Source organism: Prorops nasuta, unplaced genomic scaffold (assembly GCF_024137725.1).
Source record: "Prorops nasuta isolate Cenicafe-Biocafe unplaced genomic scaffold, Cenicafe_Pnas_1.2 PNAS00013, whole genome shotgun sequence".
Taxonomy (NCBI): Eukaryota; Metazoa; Arthropoda; class Insecta; order Hymenoptera; family Bethylidae; genus Prorops; species Prorops nasuta.
The window spans coordinates 1,660,502-1,676,775 of record NW_027116810.1 but is presented as its reverse complement, the minus strand read 5'-3'; the positions used below and the strand labels follow the sequence as shown (position 1 = coordinate 1,676,775).

At 33.8% G+C, this 16,274-nt stretch overlaps 1 protein-coding gene across 1 annotated transcript in view; it reads left to right on the top strand.

Moving 5' to 3' along the window:
- LOC136778035 (zwei Ig domain protein zig-8-like) overlaps positions 1–16,274 on the top strand; it is an 845,250-nt gene that overhangs the window by 366,597 nt on the left and 462,379 nt on the right. The gene's annotated exons all lie outside the window — the stretch shown is intronic.

Below are 16,274 nucleotides of genomic sequence, written 5' to 3'. Positions count from 1 at the left end.
AGTTGTTGTAGCATTGCTCTCCACTTGTAATTTCCATTCAACGTAAATCCTTTCCACATTTCTGTCTTCAACGTTCGATTCCAACGCTCGACTATGGTTGCTTTCAATACACTGTATGTTGAGTAATGATTTATTCCATGCTTTTTCATAAGCGATTGGAAATCACTATTATAAAATTCCTTGCCATCGTCGGTCTGTAGATTTTTCGGACATCTCCCACTCTTCAGGATTTTTAGCAATGCAGCTGTCACTTCCTTGCCTGACTTGGTTTTCAGGGCTATTGCCCAGCCATATTTCGACAATGCATTAATAACTGTGACAATGTAGTGGTAGCCTGCGTCTGCATAGTTTCTCATGTCTACCAGGTCTGCTTGCCAGAGGTCATCGAAGCCTCGTATTATTACCCGTCTACGTAAAAAGTTCCGTCTGGCAGGCACATGCAACTCTTCTACCAATTGCTTCTTCTCCTCACTACTCATAATTATTCCACTACGTGTTATGTTTACAGCAGGTCATCAAGCACTGGCGGTAGTATAAGTTTCTTCAAGGCGTAATTTATATCGTCTTCTCTATTCTTCTCATTTGCAAAATCTTTTTTTGCCAGCTGATTAGAGAAATATTCTACAACAATTTTCAATCCAACAATCATATCATTTCGTAATTCCTTGTCTTTTCGATCCAATTAATAATCATTATGATCGACTTTATCAATCAATTTATCGATTCTTATACCAATTTCATCAATTTCATCGATTTTTTTCATTAGAGTTGTAAATTTTTCCTCAAGAATGTTACATTTTAGGTAATAGTGAGTTAGCTTCTCACTGTATTCAAACATTCTCTCATTAAGCTATCACGTACAGTCATCGAATTACGTAACAGAGCAGCCATATTCACCGCACTTGTCTCATCCGTAACATCACATTCTAAGTTTGAAATTATTTTCTTTTTGGCATTAAATGCATTCTTTTGTTTATCAAACTTTAACGTATCATTATCAATTTTGTGGAAATAATTTGTCACTTTACCGGTATTGAAACCAGCTCCAAATTTATTTATTGTCATAATGAAGTAGTACGTGGAACTGAGAAAATCTTGAAACTGCAATCTCTTTTATATAGAATAACGCTTTCTTCTCTTATTTAGATCCTGCCAATTTGTAACTATTATGATCGATTTTATCATTCAATTTTTCGATTCTTTCATCAATTTCGTCGATACGTTTTTTCAACAGATTTGTCATTTTTTCCTCAAGAATTTCACATTTTAATGCATATTCATTCAGCTTCACACTATATTCATTCATTTCTTTTGTAAAGCTATCACGCAATGGTGTCAAATTACTCATCAGAACACTGATATTCACCGCACTTGTCTCATCAGTAACATCAGATCCCAAGTTTGAAATTATTTTCTTCTTGGCATTAAATGCATTCTTATATTTATCAAACTTTAACGTATCATCATCAATTTTGTGAAAATAATTTCTCACTTTACCAGTATTGAAACCAGCTCCAAATTTATTTATCGTCATAGTGAAGTAGTACGTTGAACTGAGAAAATCTTGAAACTGCAATCTCTTTTATAAGATGATACCTTCTTCATGGAGCTCCTCAATTATTGACTGTATCTCATTATGGTGATTCGTATGACCAGCAGCAGATGATGCAATTAATAGTTTTAATCGCTCGACCAGTTCGTTTGGATCGTTCCAATGTACATAGCTCACGGGATTATTATTAACACGCATATATCCCTTGCCTTGTACAAGTTTTGTCTTCGGTGGAAATAATTCACTAATTATTTTCTTCCATTTATGTCCCTTATTCCCACGAAGCTTTCCTGTACTAATGTTATCTGCTCTGTGCACATTAGTTTGAGAAAGAATACTTTTATATGTGTCTAAATCATCTTTAGTATAGTCTTCAGGTTCTTTCATGAAGATCAATTCAAATAGACCTTTCGTGCCAGGATAATACTCCTTATCGATAATAATAAAATTACTGTAATCATCAACATTAAAAGCACATTTCGCAAGCCACATTTTATTCGTCACTTTATCTAACTTAACTCCAAAATTACTGTCAATTTTATCCTTAGCATTATTCGTCAACAATTCTATATATTTGGATGCAATTGAACCAGACTTTATCGTACTTCGATTAGCATCTTTTACATCCTCGATGGATGTATGCACAGGTAATTCTATTTGTTTCGCTAAATCTTGCGTGCCATATTCATTATTCTTCTTCACCTTCTCCTCCTCCTCCTCCTCATCATCATCATCTTCCAGAGAAAGGTACTGTGTTTCGTGCGACTGTGAATATTCCTGCTCATAATCCGATGAATGACCTTGAACGTTAATTCTGGAGCTGCCTATGAAATTTTTCCGCTGTGGAGTCGATGTGAGATTAGACTTTTTTCGTTTCATCGGAATTATGAAAGATTCCTCGTGTGAGGCAGATCTCTTTATAAGTTCCATTTTCATCTCATGTTTCAGTGCAACGAAAATTGCTTGATTATTTTCGGCGAGCTTCTTTAATGGTTCAACTATTGGTTTAAAAGTTTCATTTAAACTGTCTTCCATCATTACTCTGTCTGATATGAGTGCGCGATATTTTTGACGAATTACTTCGATTGCCTGAGCAATCTTCTTTACAAGCTTTTTCTCCTTCATTTTGTAAAGCTATTCTCTATTCAATATATACACTTGTTCAACGTTCAAGGTTAAACTAACATTTTTGACCATTAACATCACTCTTTAATCACAGCATATTTATTGAAACCCTTTCGATATCGTCCTTTTTGCATTGCACTGTCTTTATCAATTACTAAAAATCCATAATCACGCTTCCAACAATTTGAACACAATTCATAAAATTTTTCAAACGCCATATCTGTATTTACATGTTCGTTATATATATGTTTTAGGTTAGTTCCATCTTGTTTAAAAATAATTAAAAAATTTGCATTATCACGTATTAGATGTTTTGGTATCCTTGCATAAGTCTGACAAAGATAAAAGCAATCAATCTTAGAATGTCTACCCATGGAGAAGTAGTCTCTTATATTGTCTTGCTTATCGGTTGCAACATCATCAAATATGAAAATTGAATTTGGTAGTGCTTCAGCTACTTTTATAACCTCACTATTATTAGAAAATTGGAAATAACTAATTTCTTCATTGTCCGATAATAGTCGCTCCAAGTATGGATATTTTGGTTGCTGCAACGATTTTGAATAAACGTATAGGTTTTCAAATCTCACACCCTGAGGGCTTTCTATAAGGCTCAGCAATACATTTGTTTTTCCACAATTTGAAGGGCCACAAACTATACAGCGTATGGTTGATGGGAGTAGAGGTCCGTGACGTCTCATGCATTTATCGGTTGTTCGGTAATCTATATTAGAAACACGAATACCGAGCGGCTGCTTTACGAAGTCCATGACTGAAAACTCTGTGGTCATACAACCTATTTATAGGAATGAAATGAATTGTTTGATCAGTTCTCATCATGCCGTTATTAGTGTTAGATGTGTCAAGTTTGGAGGTATTAACCGCTGAGCAGTTTGAATACATACCGAAAATTTTACTTTTAAAGTACTTTCCGCGTAGTATTCAAGAGGTTTGGAATAAATTGCCTGAACATATTCGTGCAGATCCTGAAGTAAAACAATATCGCTGGTGTTTTAAACATCATAATCTACCTAATACAGATCACATTGATGGACCGCTCCCTTCAATAAAAGATTGCTGGGCTTGTCAGCAAACTCTGTGTGAGAAACAGAAAGAAAGTTCCACATGGTAAGCTACGGTTGTGGAACTTTTTTCAATAAAATACTGAATAAATTACCGTTCGAAGTACACATACCTGGCTACAATTATTGCGGACCAGGTACTCGACTTTGAGAACGGTTAGCACGTGGTGATCCTGGTATAAATCCTCTAGACGAAGCCTGTCGTGAACACGATATCGCATATTCAATATATAAGGATCTGCCACCACGTCACCAGGCTGATAAAGTTCTTGCACAGCGTGCACGAAAACGTATTACTGCTAGTGACTCATCTTTACGTGAACGAGCAGCTGCAGCAGCAGTCTGGGCATCCATGAATGTAAAACGAAAACTTGGCTTAGGCCTACAAGTGCATGGAAGAAGCATGAAGAAAAGAAAAATTCGTGTACCGAAGAAACGAGGAGGTTTATTGAGGAAAAAGCAATTTACTCAAAAAAAAAAAAACGGGGGGGTTTAATACCTCTGCTCCCACTGTTGAGTGCAGTGGGCGCATTAGCTGGGGGCGCAGCAGGTATAACAAAAGCTGTAAACGATGCGAAAGCATCCAAAAGACAATTGGAAGAGATACAGCGTCACAATCGTGTAATAGAAGGCAGGCGTGGACATGGTTTATACCTAACCCCTTACGGACGAAGGGGGGAGGGTTTGAAAAGGAGGAAAAAAACCTCGCAAAAAAAAATAAGCAACCTCCCGAAATCTGGAGCTACTAGTAATATTCAATTATTACATGCATGTCAGGATATACCACATTTTCGAGGAGTTTTTATGCGCACATCTCTACCACAAACCGTACTATCCAATGAGTGTGCAATCGTGAATCTTGATGAAGATAAAGGTTCTGGTACACATTGGGTTGCCTACGTTAAACGTAATAATTACGTAAAGTATTTCGACTCCTTCGGAAATTTGAAACCTTCAATTGAACTTTTAGATTATTTTGGTCCTTCTGCTATAATCTACTACAACCACGATCAATATCAATCGTATGATACAAGCATATGCGGTCAGTTGTGTGTCAAGTTTCTACGTGAACAATTCCTTAACGGTTACGCTGTCTGACCGCGAGTCCATATTAGAGGCAGATTTTTTCCCACCGATCAATCTTCGGGAGGAGCAATATGAACTTGGTCTCGTGGACTTTCAGAGCTTCAATTCAATCGCTAATGTTGATGAGTCGAACAATAAGTTTTACTACGATACTGAAGATCTGACTATACCTACAGGTTGTTATGAATTGAGTGCTATAAATGATCTTTTGCGTACATTGATGCATGAGGCGGATAATGAAGATGTTATTATTCTACGTGCTAATAATAATACGTTGAAAAGTGAAATAAAGTGTAAATATCTGATCGATTTTACAAAACCTAATAATATAGGCTCTTTATTGGGTTTTTCGTCAGATCGAATTATTCAGCCGAACACTCTAGCCGAATCAGACCAGCCCGTAAACTTTATAAGGGTCAATATTTTACGAATTGAATGTAATATTACTGCTGGTGCATATACAAACGGCAAACCTCAACATGTTATACATGAATTTTTTCCAAGCGTGCCACCAGGCTATAAAATCTCGGAAACACCGAAAAACGTCATTTACTTGCCAGTCATTGTGAAAGTAATTGACCGTCTTACTTTGCGCATTCTCGATCAGGAAAACCGTCTAGTAAATTTCGGTGGGGAAGAAATTACAATTCGATTACACATTAGAAAATGCTAATTTACAAGAATACTTATAAATCACCGATACCAGATGAGCCTATCATCAGTCCAACAGTTGCTGCAGGAGCAGATACATTGGGTGGGGATTACGTTAGAAGACCGCTAACAAGAAAAAATATAACCTTTCTTCAATCACTGGGTTTCAAGGTCAGAAATAAAAATGGACCTGTTGGACGTAACCGCACAACCTGTGTACGACAATCGCATTACTAAAATGGAAATACATGCTTACAATCCGTATGCAAATGCATCATTGGGAAATAGTGACGAAATTCGAATTCCAATACAACAGCAAGATTTAATTCTTCTACCATGTGAGAGTTACCTATACATAGAGGGAAAATTAATCGAGGGCACTCGTGCGCAGGGTGCAACAGTTCAAGATACAGTGGGACTTGACTGCAATTCCATGGCATTCTTGTTCGATGAAATTCGCTATGAATTGAATGGTATTGAGATTGACCGCAGTAAGAATGTGGGTATTACTAGTTCCATGAAGAATCTCATTTCTCTGACTGGGGAGGAGAGTACGAGTCTACACCATTCAGGATGGTTTCTATCAGATTATAAGCCTATGAAATATTTTAATTTTTGCGTACCACTGAAAATGCTGTTGGGTTTTTGTGAAGACTATAGAAGAGTCATTATAAATGCACGTCATGAGCTCGTTCTCATTCGAGCGCGTAATGATACGAATTCGATATATTCTTCAACGAAAATCACCGACTCCAAAATTGATGTTCAAAAAGTGCAATGGAGAATTCCTCACATATCATTGAATGAATACACAAAACTTCAATTTCTACGTATTATCGACCAAAACAAAAGCCTCACCATGGCTTTTCGATCCTGGGAACTCTACGAATACCCGCTTCTACCAGAAACACAAAGGCATACGAGGGCTGTAAAAGCTGCAACACAATTGGAGAAGCCTCGATACGTTATTCTAGCATTTAGAACAAATAAGAAGAATACGCAGCATATGAAGGTGCTTGACTTCGATGATAGTTTTGTTCGTGATATTAAAGTCTATCTTAATTCTGAATTTTATCCGTATGATCGACTTGATACTGATACTGAAAAATCACGATTTTCTGTACTATATGATATGTATGTTAAATTTATCCAATCCTATTATGCTGGAGAAAAACCGTCGAAACCAATGCTTGATTACAACAATTTCTTAGAATATGGCCCTCTCTTTGTCATTGATTGTTCGCATCAAAACGAATCTATTAAATCTGGCACAGTTGACGTTAAAATAGAGATCGATTGTTCTAAAAATATTGCAAGTAATACTACTTCGTATTGTTTAATTATACATGATAAAATTGTTGAATATAACCCGCTTACAAGTATTGTTAGAAATGTAAGTTAATCGTTAATAGTTAGAAATGTAAGTTAATCGCTAATAGTTAGAAATGTATGTTAATCGCTAATAGACTATAGTTAAGCTTATCATTATAATGAAGGAAAAAAAATAATAAATAAGATATAATAATCATTTATTTGTGTTTAAATTATTCCTTACAAATGTTTTCTAAATTAATCTTTTGAAATTTGACTAACAATTGCAAATGTCATATTATTGTAATTTCCACCATGATACGTGAATGTTAATATTTGATTTGAAGCTGCATCTTGAAAATTGTTGAATTGTTCTGGTTTTTCCAGTAATGCCATCATCCTCGCAGGCAAGAAGAACCATTTCTTCGTAAGCAGCTTTGCTATTATTCTCTCTCCATATTTGGTTTTAATTTTCGATAATTCAGTTATTCGGTATGACCCCCCAATCTCCAAAGTATTCAGTTTTATAAAAGTTTTTGGTTCTACAGTTGCGAGTTCATTAATCTTAGTTAAATCCATTTCTATAATAATAAAATAATATTAAGAATAGAGAATAACGTAAAAAAGAAAAAATAATTCTTACCTTCTAAAGATTGTCTACGACAATTACGTGACAATAAAAGAATATTCTGTCTGCAACGTGAAACTGGTACTTTGCACTGCTTGAAGCTTCAATACTGCTATTACACCACAATAAAATATTATGACTGCAGCGTTACAGACTTGAACTTTCGACTGCTTCACGCTTCTAATCGAGACTGAATGAAATTTCCTAATTGCTAGCGTGGGTGACTTTGAATAATATCCTAGGAGGGAATAAGTTATACACACTTGGAAATTGAGAGTAGGGGAAGTGTTGCAGGCAAACGAAACTTGGGTGGCTTTGAATAATATCGTAGGAAGGGATAAGATATACACGCTTATTGGAAATTGAGAGTGGAGGGACTGTTGCAGGCGAACGACATTTTTGATGGGTTACTCACTCATGATTGTAGATTTCAAAGAGAATTCATTATTTTAAACCTGTTGATACATGTATTCTTTAGATCAAGTAGTTGTTAATTAAAATAAATAAATACATTTAATTATAAACACGTTCCTTATATAAAGTGACATCAGTCTAGAATATAAACTTTTCATAGTTTAAAAGCAAGTCGTGAGATACACGTTCTTCAGATCAAATAACCGTCATCTAAAACAAATATATTTAATTCAAACGTGTCATAACACGTACTAGATGGTGCAGATAGTCACATTCCTCAGATAAAGTAATGACAGTTTAAAATATAAACTTTTCATTATTTAGAAACGAGTCGTGAAATATACGTTCATTATTACTTGGGTTGGGAATACTAGCATCTTAAGGACATATCCTGAGTGCAGCTTAAGATTTACGAGCGCATCAATGGCTTTTCGACAATCTTACGTCACACTGTGACTCTGTTTAGCACGTGGGATCATTTGTCTGCTCTGCTTGTGAGAAAAGTCTTGAGAAAAAAATAGCTAGAGGCTGAATGATTTGTCTGGTCTGCTTGAGGGAGGAAAAGTCACGAAAAAATAGCTAGAGGCTGGTTTAGAGGGTAAAATATGGTCAGAAAGTATCGAGCGCATCAATGGCTTCTTGACAATCTTACTTCACACTGTGACTCTGTTTAGCACGTGGGCTCATTTATCTGACCTGTTTGTGAGAAAAGTCTCGAAAAAAATAGCTAGAGACTAGTTGAGAGGGTAAAATATGGGCAGAAGGTAACGGGTCAGTTTTAGAGAGCCCTGGGAAAGCTCATAGGAGGAACATTGGGTGGTCCCTAGAATTTCACTCCCCATTGTTTCGCAAAAGGAAAAATAATGTCTGTTAACTATGTGACATGTACAGCATGCTTACAGGAAGATGTAATGAATAATCTATTCACTTATAATATGCTTACAGTAATTTTTATTCAATATTCAAAAGATTTAACATATAATACTTTTATTCAATATATATATATATATATATATATATAACTAAAAAGAGTTTTAACATATAATATTTTAAAATATCAAGCTATTCTTCTGCCCTTGCTACCTCCATCGTTGTCTCCTCCTCATCCTCCTCCTCCTCCTGCTCCTCCTCCTCTTCCTGCGGAATTATCCCTGCCTCTATCTCAATCATTCTGATACCTCTCATCAACAGTTGTATACAGCGTGTTACTGTAAAAAATCATCAGATTTTAGAAAAATGTATGATGCAATCTCATTCATAATAACTTACTATTTTCATACTCCATTCCATGCGTCTCGATTGTTTCTTCATTTACCGCTCGTGATAAATTTTGCATAATTTCATCTATTATTCTTGTAATTATATGAATTACTGGAGAATTCTGTCTATACGCTAAATTAATAATCACTTGATACTGCATATTTTTTCACTTTATATTTATCGACAGCTTGTATAAGAAAAAAGGAATCTGTACCCAAGGTTCAAGAAAGGTATAATGTGAAATTAAAAGAAGGACCCAAGGAGGAAAATAGTAGGAGGGAATAGAATGGGTATGTGGAGGGAAAAAGACCCTTCAATGGTGTAGAGGTAGGTTGAGAGGGAAGAAAAATGGTTAAATGTGAAATCAAGTTAAATGGCGGGTCCATAGTAGGAAAATAGTGGGAGGGTCTAGGATAAGTATGTGGAGGGAGAAAAGACCCTCCGAGAGGGCAGGACTAAGAAAACAAAAATGGCAGTCCGTAAGATGCTTAGGGCCCCTAGCGGTGTAGCTGCCCCAGTAATTTTCGTGATCGCCACCTAGTGGAGAAAAAAGAAACTTTTTCCTCCACCAACTAAAATACAAAAAAAAGTTCTCTGGGTAACTGTCAGGATAACTAACCAACCGGGCCCTAGGGTGATGGGAGAGGGGTAACCCTTAGGGAACTAGTGGACCCGTAGGATAACTAACTATCCGGACCCTAGTGACATGGGAGAGGGGGTAAGCCTTAGAGAACTAGTGGACCCGTAGGATAATTAACCATCCGGGCCCTAGGCTGATGGGAGAGGGGTGATAGACTCTAAGAGAGAAAGAGAGGGTGAGAGGGATCTCTCTCTCTCTCTCTCACTCCCCATAGCCAAAGCATTTCCTCCGCACACCCGCACCCTCCTCATCACCCAATAAACCCTAGCTCTTAAGAAGACACTTCCCCCCGCACACCCGCACCCCCCTCACCTACATGTCACAGGAACCCAAGACACTTCCCCCCCCCCCCGCACACCCGCACTCCCCTCACCACCGTGTCACAGGAACCCCCTAGCTACCACTACTTGTATAATACGTACAATGACCGGCAGAAATGGCGTCCCTTGATGCGTTTAGGAACCGCATTTTAGGATCCTTCACTGTATACTCTATTCTGCTAGGCGGAGATAGGGGAATGGAACGCGATAACTATAGTAGTTAGTTTATCTCGCTCTAAATGCGTGAGTGCGAGAGAGAGAGCTTTATACGGCATAGCAGGGCAAGCCAGGCATCCCGAGGCTTATTTCTATCTGTGCCATTGCCTATGGCTATCTCTCTCGCTCGGTAAGAATCATTCGTCCGTCCTTGTTTAGGTCAGTTCTACGCCAATGGATACTCTCTAAAGAAGATTTTCTCAGGCGACACCATTGAAGACTGCGATTACAGCGGGGATTTTAAAATACTGTGCACCTGTCACTGTCAAACGTCAGTATGAAAGATTATTGTCGCTTACAGCGTTTGGTGCAATTAACATTATGAGTCTGGATTATTATGTGATATTCTGTAATGCACATATATATATACATATGTTAATTTACTTTTAATTTTTTAAACCAATAAGTTATTGGCATTATAGAAGAAACTCATTTAAATATAAGAATATACTGGTTTCCACTTATGTAACTTTTCTTGTAAATATAACATAATTTTAATTAATAAATTTCACTCGTTTATTAATCAGACTAAGAAGAGTTATTTCTTTTAAATTTTAACATGTATAGAATAATATCCTAAACGCGCACACTTAACTAATTATTATTAGAGAAATATTTTTATAATCGTTACACATTGATAATAATATATCTCAATATCCTTCAGTTTAAAATATCATTTACATTGAAGAAATCTTGATCAATGGTCATGAAGAGTTCGTGGCTCAGTAGCTAGGTCGCTTGCCTCGAAGATTAGTTAGAGCGCTTTTGTCGGTGGTTCGAATCCCGCGGGAGATATTTTTTTTTTCGTTTTAAAAGCATTACTATCTTTTTTTTTGTTAGAAAATCTTCTTTACAGAGTATCCATTGGCGTAGAACTGACCTAAACAAGGACGGACGAATGATTGTTACCGAGCGAGAGAGATAGCCATAGGCAATGGCACAGATAGAAATAAGCCTCGGGACGCCTGGCTTGCCCTGCTATGCCGTATAAAGCTCTCTCTCTCGCACTCACGCATTTAGAGCGAGATAAACTAACTACTATAGTTATCGCGTTCCATTCCCCTATCTCCGCTTAGCAGAATAGAGTATACAGTGAAGGATCCTAAAATGCGGTTCCTAAACGCATCAAGGGACGCCATTTCTGCCGGTCATTGTACATATCCAATTTTAATTCAAACCAATTTTCTCTTAAGTAGCATTATTTATATAATAAATTTGTCATATTTACAGGATATGTCAGAAAGAAGAAGGAGCATCTAGAATAGTGGAAAATTGGGTAAACTCTAAAATATTTGCATAAAGGTATGCAGAAAAAAATTTTAACATACGTAAACTGTTAGTGCCTATAATTATTGAAGATACAAGGTTTAAGTAATAAATAGATCTTTCATCATTTAAAATTGTCATTAATTGTTGTGTATGTATATTTAAATAGTCAGCTTGGGTACTATTATGTTTGAGATGAAGTTTCAGTAGCAAAGTAACAATTGAAAGGAAAATTATATTGTATTATATACGTATCCAATTTTAATTCAAACCAATTGACTCTTAAATAGCATTTTTTTATATTATAAATTTGTCTTATTTACAGGTTATCGTAGAAAGAAGAAGGAGCATCTACAATGGTGGAAAATTGACTAAGCTGTCAATATTTGCGTAAAGGTAAGCATATAAAACATTTTAACATACGTAAACTGTTAATGCCTAATTGTTGAAGATACAAGGTTTAAGTAATAAGTAGATCTTTCATCATTTAAAATTGTCATTAATTGTTGTATATGTATATTTAAATAGTAAGTCTGGGAACTATTATGTATAACTTGAGCTTTAGGTAGCAAAGCAACAATTGAAAGAAAATTATATTGTTTATATTAATATGTATCCAAAATTAATCCAAATAAATTTTCTCTTAATTAGCATTGTTTATATTAAAATTTTGTTTTATTTACAGGTTATTTCAGAAAGAAGAAGGAGCATCTATAATAGGGGGAAATTGGCTAAGCAGTCACATGTTTGCGTAAAGATATGCAGATAAAACATTATAACTTATACAAACTTTTGGTGACTAATGTTAATGAGGATAGAAAGCTATTGTAATAACCAGATCTTTCATCATTTTTATTTTTCATTAATCGATGTATATGTATATTTAAATAGTAAGCCTGGGAACTATTATGTATGACTTGAGCTATAAGTAGCAAAGCAACAATTGAAATAAAATTATATTGTATAATATGTATCCAATATTTAACCAAACAAATTTTCTCTTAATTAGCATTGTTTATATTATAATTTTGTTTTATTTACAGGTTATTTCATAAATAAGAAGGAGCATCTAGAATAGTGGGAAATGGGCTAAGCAGTCATTAGTTTGCGTAAAGATATGCAGATGAAACATTATAACTTACGAAAATTTTTGGTGACTAATTTTAATGAGGATAGAAGGTTGTAGTAATAAGTAGAACTTTCATCATCTAAATTAGTCATTAATTGCTGTATATGTAAATGATATTGATTAATACATAAGAGGAATAATGAAACGTGATTATATTTCTTCATACGCAAATGCAGTTATACAATGCATTGTAAATTGTTATTCAATTAGAAGTACTATTTCGTATAGGAGCAGACAACGCTCTAAAAACTTTTATTCTTGCTTACAGAAACTATTGATAAATCTCTAAAAAATATTGATATTAGACAATATGCTGAAATCCAATTTGTTGGAAAGCGGCAGTATGATGCTGGTGATTTAATCACTGACCTGTGTGATAAATTAAGTTGCTCGAATCGCGTTGTGCAACATTATCTAACAAAAACGGACAAATGTAGTACTTCATGTTATCATACAGATATTACCCAATCTTGTAATAATATTTTATTACTTACGCTATTTGATGGTATGAAAAGTTTGTTAATTCCCAAAAAATTATGCAAAAGTAATTCTTGGAGCACACGAAAGAAATAATTCAGACCAACTTCTCTAAGTGGAAAAAAACTATAGAATTCTTTGTGCAGTAATTGCTTGAGTTCTTTAGAACTTCAGCAAAAAATTGCTAGTACAGTTACTAACAAAGTTCTGATTGTTAAATTATCATTTTATAATACCAAAACTGAAAATATAGAAAACAGTAAAGAATGGATTGTTCTTAAAAACTGAAACATTAAAGGTATATCTATTGAGAAATTAGAAATGGGTGATAAAGTTTATAAAGCGAATTGTGCGATTTTCCATGACGGCAAGGATGCTGCAATTGGTCATTATACGTTTTTGATACGTAAGGATAAATCATGGATATATGCGAACGATCATATCGTTCAAAAGAAAACATGGCCCAGAAATTCAAAAGGTACGTTTATCATATTCTTTGAGGAATTTTAATTAATTGAATATTACGTTATTCGTATCTCTAACGGCTGCTTTTATAAATGTTGAAAGTTGTTATCATGGGTAAAAACGTTTTACTCGTAATAACATGTTCAACAATATTAGCACCACGGCTGCGTTTAAAACGCAATTTCACTAAATATTGGCCGCAATTATAGCGCCTCCGGCTGCAATATATCTAGTGAGTAAACTATTTAAAAATGATATGATTTCCACAATGAGTTTCTATCATTATTAACTTATTTTCTCACTGAGTATCGCGACGTTTCAAGTAAAATCCCGTAATACATATTTTTTGTTTAGAAAATTATTGTATCTTTCTTCATCAAAACTATTTATAACGAGTTGATATGTAATTTTTCATTGTTTTTAGCTATAATTTTTCAATGTAGTATTTAAAATGTTGTACTTTTCCTTTTTTAATATTGTTAAATAAAATTGATTATTGTTAACAATATAATTATTTATATATTTCAATTTATATTCCCTTCCAATAAAATTTATTTATTAGAATACACATTCTTTCTTTAAGCGTTTCACTACATTTTGTATTATTTGCATAAAGAAATTCTTAAGATGTATCTTTGTCACATATTACAAAAACCTCTGAGATCCCAAAAAAAAACACTTTCGTGTAAAAAACAACGGCAAGTAATTTGGTCCTTTCTCTCCACAAAAATTAAAATCCCAATAAAATACCATAAAAAAAAATTTACACAAAATAAATCTCAAACAAAAATAGCGGCAACACAAAGAATTGAAATCACTTAAATTCGACAAGTTATTATTTGATCCCAAACAAAAATAGCGGCAACACAAAGGATTGTAATCACTTATAAATTCGACAAGTAATCAAGCGGTAATATAAAGCAATGAGGTCGCATAATTTAAGCAACTAAAAAAATATAAATAAATAATTAATTATTATATCATTTTTGTATACATACTACTTGCCAGGAGGGGCCAAATAGTTTTATGTATATTTAAATCTTCGTTACAGTTGCATATTGAAATATATACTACTCTACACTTTTTGGCCCCTCCTGGCAAGTAGTATGTATACAAAATGATATAATAATTAATTATTTATTTACATTTTTTTAGTTGCCTAAATTATGCGACCTCAGTGCTTTATATTACCGCTTGATTACTTGTCGAATATAAAAGTGATTTTAATCCTTTGTGTTGCCGCTATTTTTGTTTTGGATCAAATAATTACTTGTCGAATTTAAGTGATGTCAATTCTTTGTGTTGCCGGTATTTTTGTTTGAGATTTATTTTGTGTAAATTTATTTTTTATGATATTTTATTGGGATTTTAATTTTTGTGGAGAGAAAGGACTAAATTACTTGCCGTTGTTTTTTACACGAAAGTGTTTTTTTTTTGGGATTACAAAGACTGACAAATTTGATCTATCATTATTTGGAATAGAGTGTCCAACATACTCCGTAGTTGAAAAATTAAAAAATTTAATGGAAAGTTTGTTTGGTTTTTATTCATATAAATTAAGAAAAAATAATAAGAATAATGATGGTGAGAAAGAATCAGTAAATCAAATTAGTCCATATATTAAAACATTTAACTCTATAAATGACACACACGATTACATTGCTTCAAAGTATGTTATATAATCTACTTCTAACCGCATACCTAATATTTTCCCCACTTTTTATTTCTCCCACTTATAACTTATTCTATTCTCCCACTAATGTTTTTTCTTAATATAGAAGAATATATGTATAAAATATTTCTTTATTCGTATAAGAGTTTCTGTTTTTGTACGACGGTTGCTGTGCTAAGATCAAATATTGAAACGGTTAAAATGAGTGACGACTTACATACTTTTATATTGAGAATTGAGAAGAATCTTACGGAACAATTAACATTAATTCATACTGTTATTGAAAAACAAAAATGGATGAGAGAATGTGATGAATTTATTAAAAATCTTGTAGAATATTTGAAAAGTGTTGATGAAAAAAAGCATACAATAAGTATAGGATTACAACAACATATTTTGGCGAAAATTACAAAATTTAAAAGTTATAAGAAAATTTTATTATATAATTTTTGGTCTGGTGGTGGTAATAGTAGTAGTGAAATAAAAAAATCATCATTAAATAATGTTTGCCGTTGGGAAAATGTAGAATTTGCTTTTGAAAAGAGAATTATTACTGGTTTAATAGTAAATATCATATTAAAAAAAATGGTAATTGATAAAATTAAATATTATTTGGAACAATATAATTCTATAAAGGTAAATGCTATCTTTAATGCTGAGTTTATTATATCTAATATGAATAAATCTAGTTTGGATGTTAAAAGTTTTCAAACGAGAAATAACATTTTATTGAATAGCAGTGATTTGGAGAAATGGTATATGAATAATATTGTGAGTTCAATTTTAACATATCTGGAAGAATTTCAAGAACGTGACAGTGGATGGGCCTTATCAAAAATTTTAAATTTAGTAATAAATATTAACAAGTGTAAATTACTGAGAGGAGAACATTGGATGAATCTTCCGTTAGAAATACGAAAAAAACGAGTAATTATGAATGTTAAATCTAACGATGATAAATGTTTTATGTGGGCTATTGT